The sequence below is a fragment of the Carcharodon carcharias genome, chromosome 16, assembly GCF_017639515.1.
Source record: "Carcharodon carcharias isolate sCarCar2 chromosome 16, sCarCar2.pri, whole genome shotgun sequence".
Lineage (NCBI taxonomy): Eukaryota > Metazoa > Chordata > Chondrichthyes > Lamniformes > Lamnidae > Carcharodon > Carcharodon carcharias.
Window position 1 is genome coordinate 91,604,693 of NC_054482.1, and position 19,270 is coordinate 91,623,962.

A 19,270-nucleotide genomic window follows, 5' to 3' on the forward strand; every position below is an offset into this window, starting at 1 on the left:
GTACAACTGGATGTTGGCCTAACAATCACAAAAAAAGGCAAAGCTGCTGGGAAAGATGATATCCCACTGGACTTCCTGCACCATTTTGGCCCACTGGCAAAATAGTGGCTACTGGCACTCTTCTCAACTGTGGTGGAGAATGGCCACATTTCCCAAATCTGGCATGAGGGGGTGATAGCCCTGCCAAAATCAGGAAAACTAGCAGATGACCTTGGGAACTACAGGCCCATTTCATTGCTCTATTCACCCTATAAGTTTATGGAGCAGCTCATTCTTTTAAGAATTAGCCTAATTACCATCTCACCCCTCCTCCAAGAGCAGACTGGCTTTAGGCCCCAACGCAGCTGTGTGACCAAGCCCTTGCTATCATCACAAACATTGAGGCTGGTTTCCATTGCAAGCTCAAGACTGGAGCTGCTTTGATAGATCTTTCCTTAGTCTATGATACTGTGTGGAAACATGGACTCATGCTCAAACTATCCCTGTTACTGCCACATGCCAAACTACTCTGGCTGCTGTGGACATTTCCGAGTAACAGAAGGATGGACGTCTACGTACTGAGACAAGAGCAGTACTCCAAGAACACTCAACAATGGTGTCCTACAGGATAGGGTCCTGGCACCGACCCTTTTTAACATCTACGTAAGTGAATGTCCACCACTCCGTCATTTATTTATGCCAATGCTATTACCTTGACAATTCAGGCAAAATCTTTCCAGGATATGGAAGCCACGCTAAACTCTGATCTCTCAAAAATGGCTGAATATGTCTACAAATGGACCTACAATCAACCCCAGCATCTTTGCATTCCACCTTGAAAATCACAAGATAAAAAGCGTGGCATAACCGGCTCCCACCTATCTTGGAGTGACTCTTGACTGCACAACCTCTGAAAGACTGACAAATAGACCAAAACACGAATCATCATTCATCTGCAAGCTTGCCGGCACAAGCTGGGGAGCAAAAACCACTGTCCTTCGTACTTCTGCTATACCTCTGGTCATCTTGACAGCTCAATACTGTGCAAATATATGAGCCTCAAGTCATCACACAAAATCAGTAATGAGGATAATCTCTGGAACTCTGAGATCAGCTCTGAGTCAGTGATTACCAGTCCTCCCAAGTATCATCCTTCCCTTCATTTAACAGGATGCAGCAACATGCAGAGAAATAACTCGTAGCAGCAACAACTTGGACCTCCTCAGACATAGAGATCTTCAAGACCTGGCAACTCACCACATTATTCTACAAAACTCCCTTTGGACATGAATTGAAGACCTCCAACCCCATAACACTGATGAAACCTGGAGGGAAGCTTGGAGAGAAAACACCCTTTCAAATAAACATGTTGACTCTGATCCAATATCTCAACAACCAGGTTTCAACCTCACCTGGAGCAATGTGGACAAGCCTTAATAGAATACAGACTGGATATGGACAATGTGGCCACCTGGTTACAACTGGCACCTCGAAACCTCACCTGGCTGCGAGTGCAGAAACCCTGACCAAACCATGGAGTGCATAATAAAGTCTTTCCCCTGACTCAAGTTTGAAGAAAACGCCTTGGAGTTAGACCTGCTCTCCAGCAGGAGCTTGACATTAAAACTGTGACAGCAGTTTCCGCTCCTAAAGCCATATGAAAGAAAGAAAGAAGTTCACCTATAACATTTCAATTATCCCCACTGAGACTGATCTTGGACAATGTTCTTTACAATGCATAGAAGGGAGGGCCAGCTGAGCCTATAAGTTCAGCCATGTCCCACAGAGTGGCAAGTACAACACTGGACCTTAACATGAACATTCAATAAGAAGTGAATAAAAGAACACAACATTGTTTCTTCCACAATAAAGGAAATGCCCCTTACTCTCCCGTAACCATCAATGTGTACAAACCATGAGGCTTGCCAATACAGTTAGCTCTCTGAATAAGCTAGTCTCAGCAAATAACAATGATGCACATATGAATAAAGTGAAACCAATGTAATGTTAAACATTTACAAGTGAAATTTAATTTTGAAAAACACCCATGCCACCTTTGTGCTTTCAATAACTCTTATGTTAACAGAAATGGAGTTGGGCAGGCAAGTTGTGGCTGTGATGCACAGCCTCCCCGTTTGACCAGGCGACTCTTTCATAGCCCACCCACAGTTGCAGTATTATCAGCTGACAGTGGGCTTCACCACTGAAAAGCTTCCTCCACTGCAGACTGGCACGTGCCCCGTGTACACCACCAGCACTTCAAATTGTAATTGTAATCACGTGGGGAACAGGAAAAAGCAAAAGAGCCTCAGTTACACCATCAGGAGAGGCATGCTGTTGACAAAATCCCCCTATTATATTTGTTATCCACCTTCGTCAGTGGAAACCTGATTGGACCCATCAGCCATGACTGGAGGGTGTAGACCTGATGACCAACCAACCTTGGTGATACATAGCTTTGAATGATCAAGCCTGGCATGGTGGATATGATACATGATGAAAGCACCATGACAATTTCCAATATTGCAGGCATTAATGTGTAGATAAGGCCATTGACATTACAAAGCAGCTGCATATTAATTGAATGAACGCATTCATTTTCTAATACGAGGCTTTGAGTGTCACATATGCTCCATTACTTACAAGGTGCCAGCCTTGACTCAGTGCTGGCACTTTTGCTTGAGCCAGAAGGCTGTGGGTTCAAGCATTCCTGAGACTTGAGCATATAATCTAAACTGACGCTTCACTGAGGGAGTGCTGCGCTGTTGACGGTGCTGCCTTTTTGGATGAAATATTAAACTTTGCCATGTTTGCCCTCTCAATTGAATGCATAAGATGTGATGGCACTCTATTCAAAGAATAACAAGTGAGTTCTCCTGCTTTCTTGCCAGTACCTATCCCTCAAGCAACACCTAAAACAAATGATTTGATAACTTATTTAATTGTTGCTTTGGCACCTCACGTTGCTCAAATCGGCTGCATTTCCTTATATTAAAAGAAAGAATATGCTACAAAATTATTTATTTGGCTGTGAAGTGCTTTGGGTGTACTGTGCTCACGAAGGCACAATATAAATACGAGCTCTTTCTATTTCTTTCCTTGCAGTTGTGAGAATTTTGCCAGTTTATAGATTTTGACAACAATTGGACACTGATAAAATGCAGATGCTGGGATGGATATGTGGTATAATGAGAAAGGACAAAATCAGGCATCATCCTATCAGAGGGTCAGTGAAGATTGTGGGAGCATTGAGCAAAATAGCTGAGGGGAGACTGAAAGGGTACTGTCACCTGTTGCACAGAGAGAGAAGACATGTGGTGAGGCAAATGATGGAGATGGGTCTGACAAGAAGAAAGAGAAGAGGAAGGCCTAAGGTCAGGTAGAAAGATATGGTGGTGAGAGATTTAAACATAGCGGGATTGGAAGAGGAATGGGTAACAGGCAGGAGCAAATGGAGATGGGTGATCAATCAGAATTGTGGCATCCTCAAGCAAAATGGGTGAAGCCAAAAGAAGAAGAAGGAGTAGAATTTGATAGGTCACTCCATTTAGCTGATCCCACCAGGAAGAAAATGACCTACACAAAGAGAGCATCAATGACCTTCACTATCTCACTAGTGTGACAAAGGTCACCAGATACTGCCTGGGAGGATCCTGTTGCAAATAAGTTCAAGGCATTGTTGACTTTGATTGGTATTGACGATGTTTTTCTGCTGTTAAAAGTGGACTGTAGATATTCAAGCAACAACTAAAATATCTCCCCAGTTGCTAACTGAGGTAGTAATACAGAGAGTAATCCAAGTAAGACCTTTCAGACTGTAAACTCTGTTGAGTGGTTATCCAATATAGGGGAAAAAAACATACTTTGTGCTACCTCATTCTATCCGCATCCTTATCCTTTCAAGCATCTTCCATGTCCACTTTGTCTCTTCTTCAAAACATAGGAATAGAGGGAATTCTTTGGAAATGTTATGGTACCAATTGAAAACTGTACCTTCCGCAGAACCAACTGAATTTTGCAGTAAAAGTCTTGTCAGAACCCCCACCACACCAGCTAAGATCAAATGCAAGGCAAGGAATGAGCTCCCGTTAGCAAAGTTGTCTCTTCAGTGTTGAGTTTGCCTCGGATACCATTGTGCTGTCCATATTGCCACTTATATGGGTGGTAATGGGGTTTGGGGACAGAAATTGGGAAAATATATAAGGGGCCATGAGCACTTAAGTTTGGCAGGAACGTTTGGCATGAGGCTTAAAAGGGAATGACATTTCTTTTAAGAGGGCAATTCAATCTTTAATGAGGTCTTTACCCCAAATTCTATTCAATTTAGTGGCCCAAAGCTGAATGGCAATTGAAAGAAAAATCCAGCTCTTAATTTCTCTGCAATCACTTCTCTGAGCTATACAATGTTATTAAGTGTCAGCTGATTACTTTGTTTTGTGAATTACCTGCCAGTTGACAGCTTTGGAACATTTGTTTTCTCACTCATTCATCAGATTCCTGGTACTTAGAATGCAAGGTGGGCAGTTCAATCAGCCATCTAACTTTAGGGTAATAAAAACAGAAAATGCTGGAAAAACTCAGCAGGTCTGGCAGCATCTGTGGGGAGGGAAAAAGGGCAAACGTTTTGAGTCCATATGACTCTTCTTCAGAAATTATATCTAACTTTAGGGCCCTGATCTCTTGGCCAAGCAAATATACTTTAAAATCATCTACAAGAACTGCCATAAAATTATTTAACAGCTCCTCATTAGCCATTATATTTCTTCTCTCTGACATTTTTTTACATGCTTTGTTTTTATTGGCAGTTCTCTTTAATCATTGTCCCAAGTCCTCTATTATATTTCAAATTGGCTTCTATATGCTTTTGACACAGAGTAAAAATTACTGAGAAGTGTTTGTTTTACTACCTGATTCACATCAGACCTACTTGAGAAAATCTGGTAATTGCCTTCCTGCTCAGTGGCATTACCAGTCTTTCTCCCTATACTTCTGTCCCCAGTCTAAGATGAGTTACTCACAATTCAGGCGCTCTTAATAATCTATTGATATCATACCTTTCCTTTAAAATTTCAGGCAAGGGCAAGCTTCAGAAGATTACCTTGTAAAGAGTTATGGTCTCAATCCTTATGATCCACCAGTCTTGTAGATGTTTACCTTGTCTGCCAATTCAAGGCACATCAGTACTGCTCTTTCTTATCGTTAACAGTAGCTGGCATTGCTCTCTCTCATGGTGGTGTCGTGGGGAGGGGAGAGTTAGGAACTTTGATTTTTCCTTGTGAAATGTATCAGTTCTGATGTGCACTCTGGCTTGTGTTTCTGCATATATATTATCTTTCATTTTTTCATTGGGGTCTCTCTCTTTCTGCCTCACATCAGCACAGAAGTTATCTGAATATGGTCAGTAACAACACTTTTTTGCTACCAAAGTATTTTCATTGAATTGACCGCGCTACAATCGTTGAATTAGCAAACTGTTAGAAAGCCACCATTTTCTAGGCAGAGCAAAAGCTATAGATATTAAATAAACTGCCTTACAGTTGCTTCCAGGCTTCCTGTTTAGAAATATATAAAAAAATGTCACATAGCTTAATACCATCTTCTCAAGCGCAATTCGGGAAGTGGAACAAAGGCTGGCCTTACCAGCGATGCCCACATTCCACAAAGTAATAATAAAAAATTCAATCGGTGGCCTGTAGGTGATGTACAGGAATTTCTGGGGTCTGCTAATTTGCATACCATTGTAACAGGCATTGGTGTAAAAATGACGTGCTAGTCTCAACTGGTCTTCCCAACAGCTGTTCCTTAGGGATATTGCATTTCAAGCAAAGTTTCCAGAATCTTAGGGGATAAGTTTAACCTAACTCATTTGATGGGATGCCCATAAGATCTGGTGATAAAATCAAGTAATTTAGGTTCAAATATCTGAATCTTTGGAAAAAGAACCAATCATCTCATCTGACATGGAAGAAGGTGAGTCAGCTGTTTCGGCAAGAGGAAAGCTTGGATGCAAGTTTCCAAATGGGTTGTCCAAATAGTCAACCTTTTTTGTTATTCACTTAAGGGATGTGGGCTTCGCTGGCTGTGCCAGCGTTTATTGCCTATCCCCTAGTTGCTCTTGAGAAGGTGGTGGTGAGCTGCCTGCATGAACCGCTGCAGTCCATGTGGTGTAGGTACACCCAGATTGCTTTTAGGAAGGAAGTTCCAACCTGCTGCCAATACTGATCAATGGCTAACTACCATTCTCCATGTAGTTCAGGAATTAGAACAATTCTGAGCTCCATGAAGTCCTCCAATTAGCAACTGGTAATATTAGTGGCCTAAATGCCACCAGAGCTGATCTGTCACTTTAATTTTGAGACTGACCATATAGAGGCTCTCAGTTCTTGTACACATCTAACTAATACAATTTAAAATGTTAATTTAATGTATAATTAAGCAGTGATATAAGCTACTACTTATCTTTCACTCTGTATAGATACTGAAAACCTGTAGAATGAAATGCTGCTTTTCATCACTTCTTCAGTCAGAGCCTTTCCCTTTGATGTAGGCTACCAGTCACCATTTCAGATTAAAAAGTAAACAGTTTGCAAGGTGACCCCGCGAACTGTACTTTTAGTTTCTGGAATGTTCCGGCGTATCTGCTCGTCTTTCATCCTCTTGATCCTGATTTTTGATTGACATAGAAGGCAGGCTGACTGTTAACTAAGTCAATCGTTAAACTGATATTGGCCCGGATTTCATAGTCAACAGTTCTGGCTGTTGACCTCAAAGCCAGTTGCCCACAAAGGTCTATTGATCTCTGTAATGTGGGTTTCACCTTACCTGAAATAACTTTCATTCTGACACTACCTGTAGAGAATTTCTGTGATCAAACAATAATAATGGTGTCAAAAAGTGTAAGCAACCAATCACATTTAAGTATTCTCACAGACAGCAAATCAGGAAATGAAATGCATTGATTCCCCTAATAAATTTTCAAGAGAACAAAATAAATGAGTGAGGAAACACATTAGAAGCTGAAATACTATAAACAAATTTTAAAAAATTATACTAAAATATTTGGATTTTTTTTATCATGATGGAAAAATTTGACATTACATAAATATAGAATTAGTTTTCCAGTGTCAGAAGGGCTCTTCAGCAGTGGCTATAACTTAGTACAACATTAAAAATCCAGTTAGATCTCATTAATAAGGCATAATTTTTTCTGGATTTTTTGCAGTGATATTACAGCATAATAGGATTACTTCTTGTCAGTTCAATGATTTCTAATTGACTGCAGTCTGCAGAAACTCCAATAGCGCACCCTACGGAGAACTATAAAATCACTGACAGCAATTTCTTTACTCCATCAATTAGTTCTGTCTGTGTAGACTTACAGGCAAGATAGTGACCCCAATTTGGGCAGGAACTGAGATGAGCAGGCACATAATTTTGCGCTGCTGGCCAGCTTGCCAACTTGATGGCACCATCCTGCCCCCGGGCCATTTTCTTGGAAGATAGAACAGGTACCCCTTCTCCTAACTCCACAGGTGGCAGGCAGCCAACAGAGGTAATTAAAAGGCCAATCAAAGCCGTTGATTAGAGGCCAACTGGAATTTTTCAGTTTGCCTGAGCTCCGCTCCCCCAGTTTTGAGAGCCCACCTGCCTCTATTTGGCCAATCCAGGCAAAATCAATGTCAGGTGATGGGTCGTGACACAGTGCAGGGTTCAGACCCATATTTGACCCTGACACCTGGATTCCGACCCAAAGCACAAAATCCTGTCCAAGAAGTTACTACCAGTTTCAGAATGATTGCGAGCACTTTGCTGTCATTACTACTGCAAAATTTAGCCAAAAATGATCTTAATCTTAGATTGTCACTTTGGATCTACTGTATCATAAAATGACATTGATACTACAATTTTAAAATTAGGAGATAATGTTGATGAAACGCAAAACCATCATTAAGGTGTTATCTGTTATTGTGTTTGTCAGTGTAGAAACAGTGCTGCAGAAATAGTGTCTTCTTATAGATGTGGAAGAATCTAATTACTGTAATTTGTTTGCAAGGCTAAAATATGATGCCATTTCCATTATTCTTCTGTAAGGATTTATAGTATATAACAGATTGTTGTGTTCTTGTGGCTATTATGCTTGTAATTGTATTTTTTTAAAGAGTCATGTTTGAAGAAAATCTTTGTATGATTTTTGGAGAAATATATCATTTTAAAAGAAAACCCTGTGGCATGAGTCTTAAGTGAGATCCTAGGTTGAGTGATTTACAAATTCTGAGTGCATCTCCATGTGATGAATATATATTTAATGTGTATTTGATTTGATTTCTAGAATTTATCTAGTGTGATTTATTTTCAATTCTACAAAGAAGGTGAATCTGCAAAAGAAAGAGGGGTATAAAAAAAGGTGGGAGGTCCTGTACTAGTGTCACTACCAAAGTCATATCTTTCATAAACTCCTGAAGAAGGCTAAAATGAGTCCCAGGCTACATATATGTAGGAATGCAGTGCTATTGCATAATATGATATGCTTTCTGGATTTCATTTTATGACATAAATTGAAAATGCTAGTAACTTGTTAACATCCATGAGACAAAATCAATAACTAAAGCTGCTATTGGACACATAAGCCACACACTCAGACTAAACAGTCCACAACATGACAGAATAGCTAAAAGACAGCAGACTGAGCTCCAACATTGAGGAGCTCCCAGTCAATGGCAGAGGCTTGCACACTGAACTGCATTTGGGGAGAGAAAATGAAAGTACGCTGAAGGATCTCACGGATACCAGAAGACACCTGTTTTACTGCCTTCACTTCACTATGAAGGTTTGACCAAGTTATGCCATCTGCTGTGCTTGTGACCTAAAGACAGCCTTAGCAACTGGGAGGGCTTTTCCCGTAACTCTCAAACACACAGGCACATCAAAGGCAGTTTTCCAGTTTTGAACTAAGCGTGGTGGCAGGCAGGTTCCGTGGCATGTTTACTGCTGGCCGGAATGGGGGGAAGTGGCACCCAATTCAGCACTTGAAAACTCATTAATTATGCACAAGTCCGAATCACCTGGCAGATCAGGAACTGATTTGTCCGCCCTGCCGTTACCTGAAGGGGTCAAAGGGCGCCATTCTTAAACACCAACCACGCACACACATCTTACTCTCTCCAGCCCACCTGTCTTCAGGAGATGTATCGAGATGACTGGTGACCAGAGAAAGGAAGCTGCAAGCCACAAAGAGAAGATGGCATCTCACTTCTCTCCCAATGCCCTTAAGGCCTTGATATGAGGAATGCGTGAGCATAGGGATGTGCTTTACTCAAGGGATGGCTCCAAGAAGCACACCAGCTTCACCTCTCTGGCCTGGGAGGCCATAGCAAAGGAGGTCAGCACGTCTGGTTGCTGCACCTGAAATGCCATCCAGTGCAGGTAGAATATGATGAATGATCTCATCTGCTCCACCAGGGTAAGTCATCCTTCAACTCCATCCAATGACAAACTCTCATCAAGGCATCAGATACTCAAGGGGCTGCTCTCTTCAGGGACCTCACACAACCATTAGCTTGGGACACATATCACCACTGATTATCTCATGGAAAATTTCACATACCACCATCTCATCTATCATGCTGCTCACAATCCAACCTCAGTCCCTTCTGTGGGTGGCTCATCATATACAAGGGGCAAGCATGTTTCCCAACCTCTGCTCCATCCCTACTCATCACATTCCTTTCTTTTGTCTTCATCCAGTCCAAGCTGGCCCACAATAGACAGGAAAGATCCCAGAGCAGGTGAAGGACGGCTGATGTCGTTACCCTCATGCAATTCAAGGAGGAAGCTGCCGGACTGGCTGGGGAGGACAGGGATCACTCCTTTGGGTAAGAGGAGATCGGATTGTCCCAGCAACCTAGTACAGATCAGACTCCCATGAGTTCATCACATGCTGATATTCACAGTGAGTGACATGCAATTGTGTAATCCCCCTGCGCATGAACTAAAACTCTCTTCTCTTTCTTATAGGCACCAGCAGATTGAGGCCCATAAAGATGGCCACCATAAGCCCTAGACTCCAGACCATGTCAGATGAGGATGCTGAGGCAGAAGTGTCACTGCGTTCACCCACACCCCCTGCCAGTGCAGAGACACACAGCTCGGTTGGGCATAACTCTAGGTTAGGCTTGGGGTCACCTACTAGAGAACACCTCACTGACACATCCCCACAGCAATCGGGGGCAGGGGCAGCCCAAGGCCCCAGAACTCAGAGGGCTTCTGGGGACCAGCCACATGCTTAGCCTGAGTCAGATGATGAGCCTATTTGAGTGGCTGCCTACACAATGCTAGAGATAAAACAATAGGTGGCAGAATATCAGGCAGAGATGTGGCAGTCACTCAGCAGACTAGAGTGAAGGATGGAAGAGTGCGTCCATGTTCTGTCGGCTGTTGTGACTCTGGCATGTGAGTGCCTCGAGGTCATGGTGGGAAAATTGATGACCATCATGGAGACCTTGGTCAGTTGGTTTTGCTTGATTTGCACTTGGCCCTTGATTCCATGGCTACAGATGCTGGCGAGCACCATCAATGCCTAGGCAAGATTGGGACAAAGCACCTTGACCTCCCTCCAAGTGCCTCTTCTCCTCAAGGAGTCAGGGAGGGGCCATTGGGAACCCACAGAGGATGAGATTTGGCTAGATCTTGGGGGGCCTCCACTCAGGGCACTCCAAGGGTGCCCAGCCATTCATAATCCCCTCTGTCTGTAACCCCATCCATTCCAGCTGCTCAGGCTGAGGAGGGCGCATTTGACCCTGTACAGGCAACCCTTATCTTGGCCTCATGCCAACAGAGGACATCCGCCAAGGTCATCACAGACATCAAGACATAACAGTCAGCAGGCTGCCTTCACCTCTGCTGTAGATGATGATATTTCGAGGTTTAGCCATCCTCCCAGTCAGTGATAGTCTCCCTCTGTGAGATTCATATTCATGTGATGTGAATCTTGCTGAAGATAGTTTCCACACCCTTGTGTCATGTCAGGGAGGTGTGTTAAAATCTTTATTGGAAGTGTGTGCTAAATGGTTTATATCCCTTTTTGCTCATGACACTCTATTCTGTGATGGCTCAGCAGCCTTGAGGGATTAGCCACAATTGTGCCTCCTCAGTGGTAGTGCCAAAGGACAAGGAGGATGATATCCCCAACCATGTCCTCATCTCATTGGCTGCTGTAGTTTCTCATTAATGTGGTGACGACTGCATCAAGTAAGTTGCTGCAGCATTTTCACTATTGTGTCGACTCTCACTTCCCAGAACAAGTGCATACAGGGAGCACCGCTGACCTTCTTAGAGATCATGGCCTGATGAATTGTGAGGCTGGAAGGTGCAAGTCTGAATGCTGAACTTGCTTTCCATGTGACTGGTTGGACACCCCTTTCAAAGTAAAGGAATGGAAGTCAGGCCCAGGAAAAACCTGGCCATCTCCCCTCACTTTCACTTTACTCCTCCTGGAATCTGGTAGCAATTAAAAGTGGCATGGGCATGCCTTCCACATCGTGCTTCCTCAATAGCATCAGCCCGTGGAAACTGACCCTCATCACCCTCTTCAAGTTCCTGGGCCTCCTGCTCTTTATCCTCCGAGGAGCTCTCATCCTCCTCCATTTCTCCCTCTGGCAAGCGATCACTTCTTTGCAGTGCCAGGTTGTGAAGGGCGCAACACATCATGATGATGCAGGACACCCTATATGGAGTGTACTGCAGTGTTCCACCTGAGTGGTCCAAACATCGGAAGCGCATCTTCAGAATGCCAATGGTCTGCTCAATTAGGGACCATGTGGAGCTGTGAGCTGCATGGTACCTCTCCTCCAAAGCACTCTGAGGCCAACGTATAGGTGGAGCCAGCGTTTCAGTGGGTACCCCCTATCACCAACTAGCTGTCCATGTAGCTGCTCAGGCCCTTCGAATACCTGAGGCACCTGGGAGTGACTCAGGATGTCTGAGTTATAGCAACTTTGTGTCAGATACCCGACACAAACATGCATTATGTGCTTCCAATGATTACACACCAGTTGAATATTGATGGAATGAAAGCCTTTACGGTTGATAAACATTAGGGGTTGCTGCCACGGAGTCCTTAAAGCTACATGGGTACAGTTGATTGCCCTCTGCACTCATGGGAAGCCTGAAATAGCTGCAAAGCCATTGAATCTCGCAGCCTGGCTATCTTCATTGAACGTAAACATCACATTAGTGATGTATCTTGCTGTGGAGGGCATCTGTGACTTCCTTGATGCATCAATGTGTGGCCGACTGTAAGATGCCACACAGGTCCTCAGTGGATCCTGGGAATGACCTGCAGGCAAAGGAATTGAGCATGGCTGTCACCTTCAAAGCAACTGGCAGGGGATACCCTCCCACTCCACGGGGTGTTAGGTCCTCACAAAGAATGTGGCAGATGTGATCTACCAGAGTTCTGGACAAGTGCAGACATGTGTAGCATTGCCTCTCATTCATCTGTAAATAGGAGAGTCTTCTGTGGTATACCCTAAGTCTAGCGTATAGTATCTGTGCTCTGGGTCTACCCTCCTCTTGTTCTTGCTGTGGCTCCCCTGGACCTTGAACCTCAGGTGGGGCCTCCTGAAGCTGCACTCAAAGAACAAAGAAAAGTATAGCACAGGAACAGGCCCTTCGGCCCTCCAAGCCGGCGCCGATCATATTGCCCTTCAACTAAAACATTTTGCACTTCCGGGATCCATATCCCTCTATTCCCATCCTATTTATGTATTTGTCAAGCTGCCTCTTAAACACCACTATCGTAACTGCTTCCACCACCTCCTCTGGCAGTGAATTCCAGACACTCACTACCCTCTGTGCAAAAAACTTGCCCTGCACATCTCCTCTATAGTTTTCTCATCTCACCTTAAATCTATGTCCCCTAATAATTGACTCTTCCACCCTAGGAAAAAGCTTCTGACTATCTACTCTGTCGATGCCACTCATAATTTTGTAAACTTCTATCAAGTCGCCCCTCAATCTCCGTCACTCTAGTGAGAACAATCCGAGTTTCTCCAACCTCTCCTCATAGCTAATAACCTCCAGACCAGGCAGCATCCTGGTAAACCTCCCCTGCAGCCTCTTCAATGCCTCCATATCCTTCTGGTAATGTGGCGACCAGAATTGCACGCAATATTCCGAGTGTGGCCTAACCAAGGTTCTATATAGCTGCAGTGTGACTTCCCAGCTTTTATACTCGATGTTGCCTGTCCCTTCTTCTCCTCCTACATCGTATTAGAACCCTCAGAAAGGCAGCATTGAGCCCTGGATCCATAACTGTTTTATCCTTCTCTCTGAAGTGATAGACTGTATAGATTAATGAATAATGGATGAACATAGTGAAGCTGACAATCTTGAACCATTAGCAAATGTAATAGTCTATAGTGGCTTCTGCCCTACAAGCTTTGTTGCTGATGCAACCTTGCATCTGAGGTGCTAACAGACACATCGAGGTGACCAAGATGCCATCCCTGAGAGTTAACATTTGGATCCCACAGAGGCTGGGCAGGGTTTGAATGACATGCGTGACCTGACCTAGCTCAGTGCTCCAATCTCTGATCTGGCATAGTAATTAACAATAAGTTGCTCATGATTAATGACTGGATGCCCTTTGGCCCGTTATGAATGCCAATTCTGGAAAGCACATGTTAGTCCTCCATAGATGGGATGCCATTTATGCAATGCCTATGCCCCTTAACTGTTGCCTGTATTCCCAAATTTCACATTCCTGTGTGTTAATGTGGGAACGCAGCGAGTGTGATACTCAAGCAGGTCTTCCTCTTTTATCTCAGCTCAGACTCCACTTTAATTTTGTGGCACCAACAAGTTAGAGGGTGTCCCCAGGAAGGGCCCATTAGTCCATCAGTGTGTTCCTCCCACACCGCCTCAGACCCCTCCCATGCAGATTCATTTCTACTTTCGATTTATCACTGTGCCATTACTTGGATAGTGCAAGATAATGGTTCTGCGCTATTACCTTTAGACCAGCTTCGACGTTCCCTCTCACTGTCCATGTCCCAGAAATTTTTCTGGAACCTCATGATGTGAAGGTAGAGCTCCCTCCTGTTATTCCCCCAAAGTAATACTGGATCCCATTGTTGTTGTGGTCGACATTCCAACACTCCCCCACTGAGCCCATCGCCGTTGATGTGCCCATGCCCCATGTGAGCCTCTACCCTCCCCATATAGAGGCTGTGTGCACAGTCATTTAAAGGGGAACCCCTCCACCAGGGAAGCTTCACATACCCCCTCCCCCACTTTATTATGTTTTCCTCAAAAACAGGCTGCAGATGCGTCCTATAACTACGACCATCCCATCTGCAGCCCAGTACATAGACAGACAAGCCCATGGACACAGACTGTTGAAATGCCCTGCACACCATGCTGTGCATTAGTCCAGTTGACCACACAGCCCTTGCCCCTCCCTGAAGCAGGAGTACAACGTGTGTACCATGCATAGCCCTGTAGCATGGCTCGCTGCACTCCACGACTGTCAATTATTTCACTCTTGACTGTGAGGTCCACAGAGCTCCAGGACTGTCTCTACTCCCTGACTCCTGACTGTGAGCCCAAAGAGTGTCACTACTCTCTGACCTGCTGGCCTCAGACCATGGACTTTGAGTTTCAATGAGATCCCCATTGCCCTCATGACTGAACACTATATTGTCTCCCTTCCTAACACCCCTCACTTAATGAGTCTGTATGCAATCCATTCCTCTAGTGCCACGCTAATGCACCCCCCTTTCCTATTCCGGCATCTGTGTGCATCCACTCCCCTTCATACACCCCCTTGTCTGTCAGTGTTTCAGTTTCCCTTGTTGGGTTCCAGCTTCCCACCCCTTGGTTTCCCCTCTGCCTGCCATGAACCCCCAACCTCCTCCATCTCCATTCTCTTGCCTTCCTGTCCCTCTGCCTTCCATCGTTCCCCTCCCCCCAACCCCCTTGCTATGCCTTCCTGCCCATTTGCCCCTCCCACCCCATGTGTTTGTTATGTTTTCTCCCAGACTGCGTGCCCCCCCCCCACACCCACCTACCGATCGAAATTCTGGTCTCTTTCTGGATGTTAGGCCCTGTCTGAGTACCACTGCACAGTGATGTCCTTCTGACTATGGAGGCAGCCATCGGGAGCAGACCAATTCTACACCCACAGCAGTATGGCGTTCCATTAGCATTGCAACAAGACTGGTGCAGCACTGTGGCAGGTAGGCTATATATGTTGCACTCACCTTCACGAGTGAAGTGAGGTCTGACCAGTGCATGCCACTCTTTTTCAAACAAAATTCAGACCAATGTGATTTCCCGCTGGTGTAACGCAATAGTAGAAGGTGGTACGTGATTCTGGCGAGCGGCTACTTTAATGAGCATTCATGACATGGTAATGAATGCAAATGCCATTCATGCCACTAGTCAGTGGGATACCCGGACTGTCATTGGGAGAATTTTTAACTGTATTTAAACTGGAGGGATTCCGATTTTTTTGGCTGCTGCTAGATTCTCTGCTCCCGCCCACTATGAAACCTGGTTGGGATGGAAAAATTCCCCCTTAAGTTTCTATGCTACAAGACCTTTCCAGATCACCAATTTTCATTCCATTAGTTTCAGTATAATGAAAATCAGGCAGATTCCACAATGGGTGATATCTGCTCCTCTAAATTATTGTCTTGGTGGTGAAGGTGAAATTTTACCCCTCTGTAATCCGGCTGCTCCAGGTACAACTGTGGCCAGTATGATGAGAATGTTAGTAGGATATCACAGGTGTTTTATTTTGCATCAAAAGTGGCACTCATTTCTATATATTGAACAATAGCTAATGGTGTGCGGAAAGCAAAGAATCTTAGGGAATAAGATATAAAAGACTTGTATTTATACAGCACCTTTCATGACCAGTAGATGTCTCAAAGCACTTTACAGCCAATGAAGAACTTTTGAAGAGTAATCACTGTTGTAATGTAGGAATCACAGCAGCCAATTTGCACGCAGCAAGTTCCCACAAACAGCAACGTATTAATGACCAGATAATCTGTTGCTGTGATGTTCATCGAGAGATAAATATTGGCCAGGAAACCTTGGATAACTCCTTCACTCTTCTTCAAAATGGTGCCTCCAAGGGATCTTTACGTACACCTTAGAGGGCACACAGTGTCTCAATTTAGCATTTCATGCGAAAGACAGCATCTCTGACACAGCAGCTCTCCCTCACACTGCAAAGCAATGTCAGCCTTGGTTTGTGCCCTCATGTCCTGGAGTGGGACTTGAACCTGGAACTTCTGGCTCAGAGGAGGTTACCAACTGGGCTATATCTGACATATTTGCAGGTGATAATTTAGGCTAAGTTTCAAACTGTTAGATATACTGGACTAAAAGGAAATCACTGTATTAAATAGGAAATAACGATCCCCCCTCTCAATGTCAAACAGTTGGGAAACTTTATTTTGGCTTAATGAGTCATTTTAAGCTGTTTTCATATTGCTTTAATGTCATGGTGGTGTCACCATTTCTCAACACATGGGTCTCATTGAGCTGGCACAGCACCAAAGTAAACTTGCCAGATTTAATAAAGCTGGTAGCTGAGAAGAATTTTTTTCTATTGGGTCTTAACTGCCACTAGTCTTAGTGAATCTGGCACGTTTACTTTGGTGTTGTCATCAGCAGTGCATGAACCATATTAGAGCTGCACTATTATAAAATAAAAGCCACTTAAAGCAAATCTTGTTACTTTGTTCCTCTTCTGTTCTGATCTGTACCTATCAGCAAACTTTCAAATAGATTGCTGACATGTTCTTAGGTCTTTGAAATATGTTCTACTGCCTTTTTATTTTCACACTTGCCTATCTAGGGAGAGGTTCACTTCCCAAGCTGAAATTTGCTGCCCCACTACCCCCCGGCCCCCCAACTTCTGCAGGAGTTGTGGACGATTAAAGCCACTTTTGAGTTGATAAGACATGGCTTTCTGTGCTTTAGTGGTATTGGTTAGCGCTTCCTGTTGGTGCACTTGAATTACTAACTATTTGTCCCTATATATGGATGGAAGAGTGAATTCATGTTTGTTTAGATGCACAATTGTGTTTTTCAGTCTGCATCGTAGGCAAACAATCTGGAATAATTTAAGGAACAACTGTATGCTACATTGCTGGAACTCTCAGTGCTTTGGGCTGATGATATAAGTTTGGCTGAATGGCCTTCCTTATCCATAACTAACTAGTAACTTGACAACTAACTTTCTGCTAGTCAGGAATCACATGGCTGTTGGTTGGAAAATGTGTTCCTATGTTCACCACACTTGAGTGGCTTGTACAAAAGATAATTATATAAAAGAGCTCTAGTGCTTGTCACCCAGAAAAATCATCCCCACAAAGGTAGAAATCGAACTCTCACTATGTTCCAAGGGATAAGATAAATGAATTTGTCCCTGCATCTATCAAAAATAAATGAATCTGTTTCCCCTGAAAGCATACAAAAGGAACAAATAAATCTTTCTCATGCAGCCATGTAAAAGAAATGAATCTGTCCGACATAACTGTGTCAAATAAATATATTTTCTGCCATATTCAGCTAAAATAAATAAACCTGTTCTTTTGCATGCTGAAAGAATTCTTGACTACTATCCAATACCAGTCAAAATTAAAATTAATTGCCTTAATTTATTAGTCAGTTTAAGTAAGTTAATACCTAGTCTTTTCGAAGCACATGAAAGAAAGACGAAAGATAGGACAGTGTCGTCAGCCTGTATGCTTTCCTTTCACTTCAAGGAGCCGGATTTAATCCTCTCTCTTTCTCTCTCTCTCTCTCTCTGGGAATAATTTTCTGCAATCTGCCTAGCAGGAAACTGATGGGATTGGACCCGCCACCCGTTTTACACCACACTCGATTTTGTATTCTGTTGAAGTTAATAGTGGGGTGCGAAAAAAGCCAACAGTCCTGTCCTGTCAGCTTCATGCTCAGTGGGTTAGATTAAATTAGCCCTCTCTCTCATTCCCCCACCTTCTGTCTCTCTCACAGCAGTAGCAGTCTTCCCTTTGAATCAGAAGATTATTGGTTCAAGCCTTACTGCAGAGACATGAGCATATTAACTAGCACTTTTGTGCAATACTGAAGTGCTGCACTGTCAAAGCTGCTGTCTTTCAGATGGAACATTAAAACCAAGGCTCAACTTCTGCTTTAGGTTGATGTTAAAGATCCTATGGCAGAGAAGATTTACAAGGATGATATCAGAAATGTGTGGGTATACAAATCAGGAAAGGATTGACAGGATGGGTCTCTTTTCTGTATAGAAAAGAAGGCTGAGGGGTGACCTAATAGGTGTCTTTAAAATTATGAAAGGTCCTGATAAAGTGGATATAGAAAGAATGTTTCCTCTTGGGCAAAAAGCATAACTACTGATGAGGCCATCAATATAAGATAGCCACCTAGAAATCTAATAGGAATTCAGAAGAAAGTTCTTTATAGTGGTGAGATTGTGGAACTTGCTACTACAGGGAATGTTTGAAGTGAATAGGATAGATGCATTTAAGGGGAAGCTAGACAAGCAAACAAGGGAGAAGGGAATAGATGGTTACAATAGAAGATTTAGTTGAGTGGGAGAAAGCTCAAGTGAAGCACGAATGCTGGCACAGACTAGTTGGGCTGAATGTCCTGTTTCTGTGCCGGATATCCTATTTAATGTATTTAAGGAGGAAGAGGAGTGTACCTTGGTCAACATTTATCCCTCAATCAACACCACTAACTGAGGTGAAATTGGACATGGTTTTGGATGGAATTGCATTTGCTTATCTTTACAGTGCATGTCTGATATTTTGTTCCATTGAGACCAATGGAACTGAACATTGGGTGCAGCATATAACAGGCGACCAGTGTAATATTTTCTGTTTAGCAACCACATGATTATGCAATTTTTTAAAACTCATTTATTAGTGATGAGCTTTCTTGAACCACTACAGTCCCCACATAGTGCAGCAGCAGTTTGATGCTCGCTAGGCCATTAAGAGTCAACTACATTGCTGCGAGTCTGAAGTCACATATAGATCAAATCAGGTAAGGGTGGTATTAGTTTTTTTATTCATTCATGTGACTTGGGCATCACTGGCTAGGTCAGCATTTATTACCCTTGTCATTTTTACTGGAGTCACATGTAGGCCAGACAGCATATTTCCTCCCCTAAAGGGGATGTACAACAATCATTTCATTGGTTATCATTAGACTTTTAATTCCAGGTATTTATTGAATTCAAATTCCACCATCTGCTGTGGGACTTGAACAC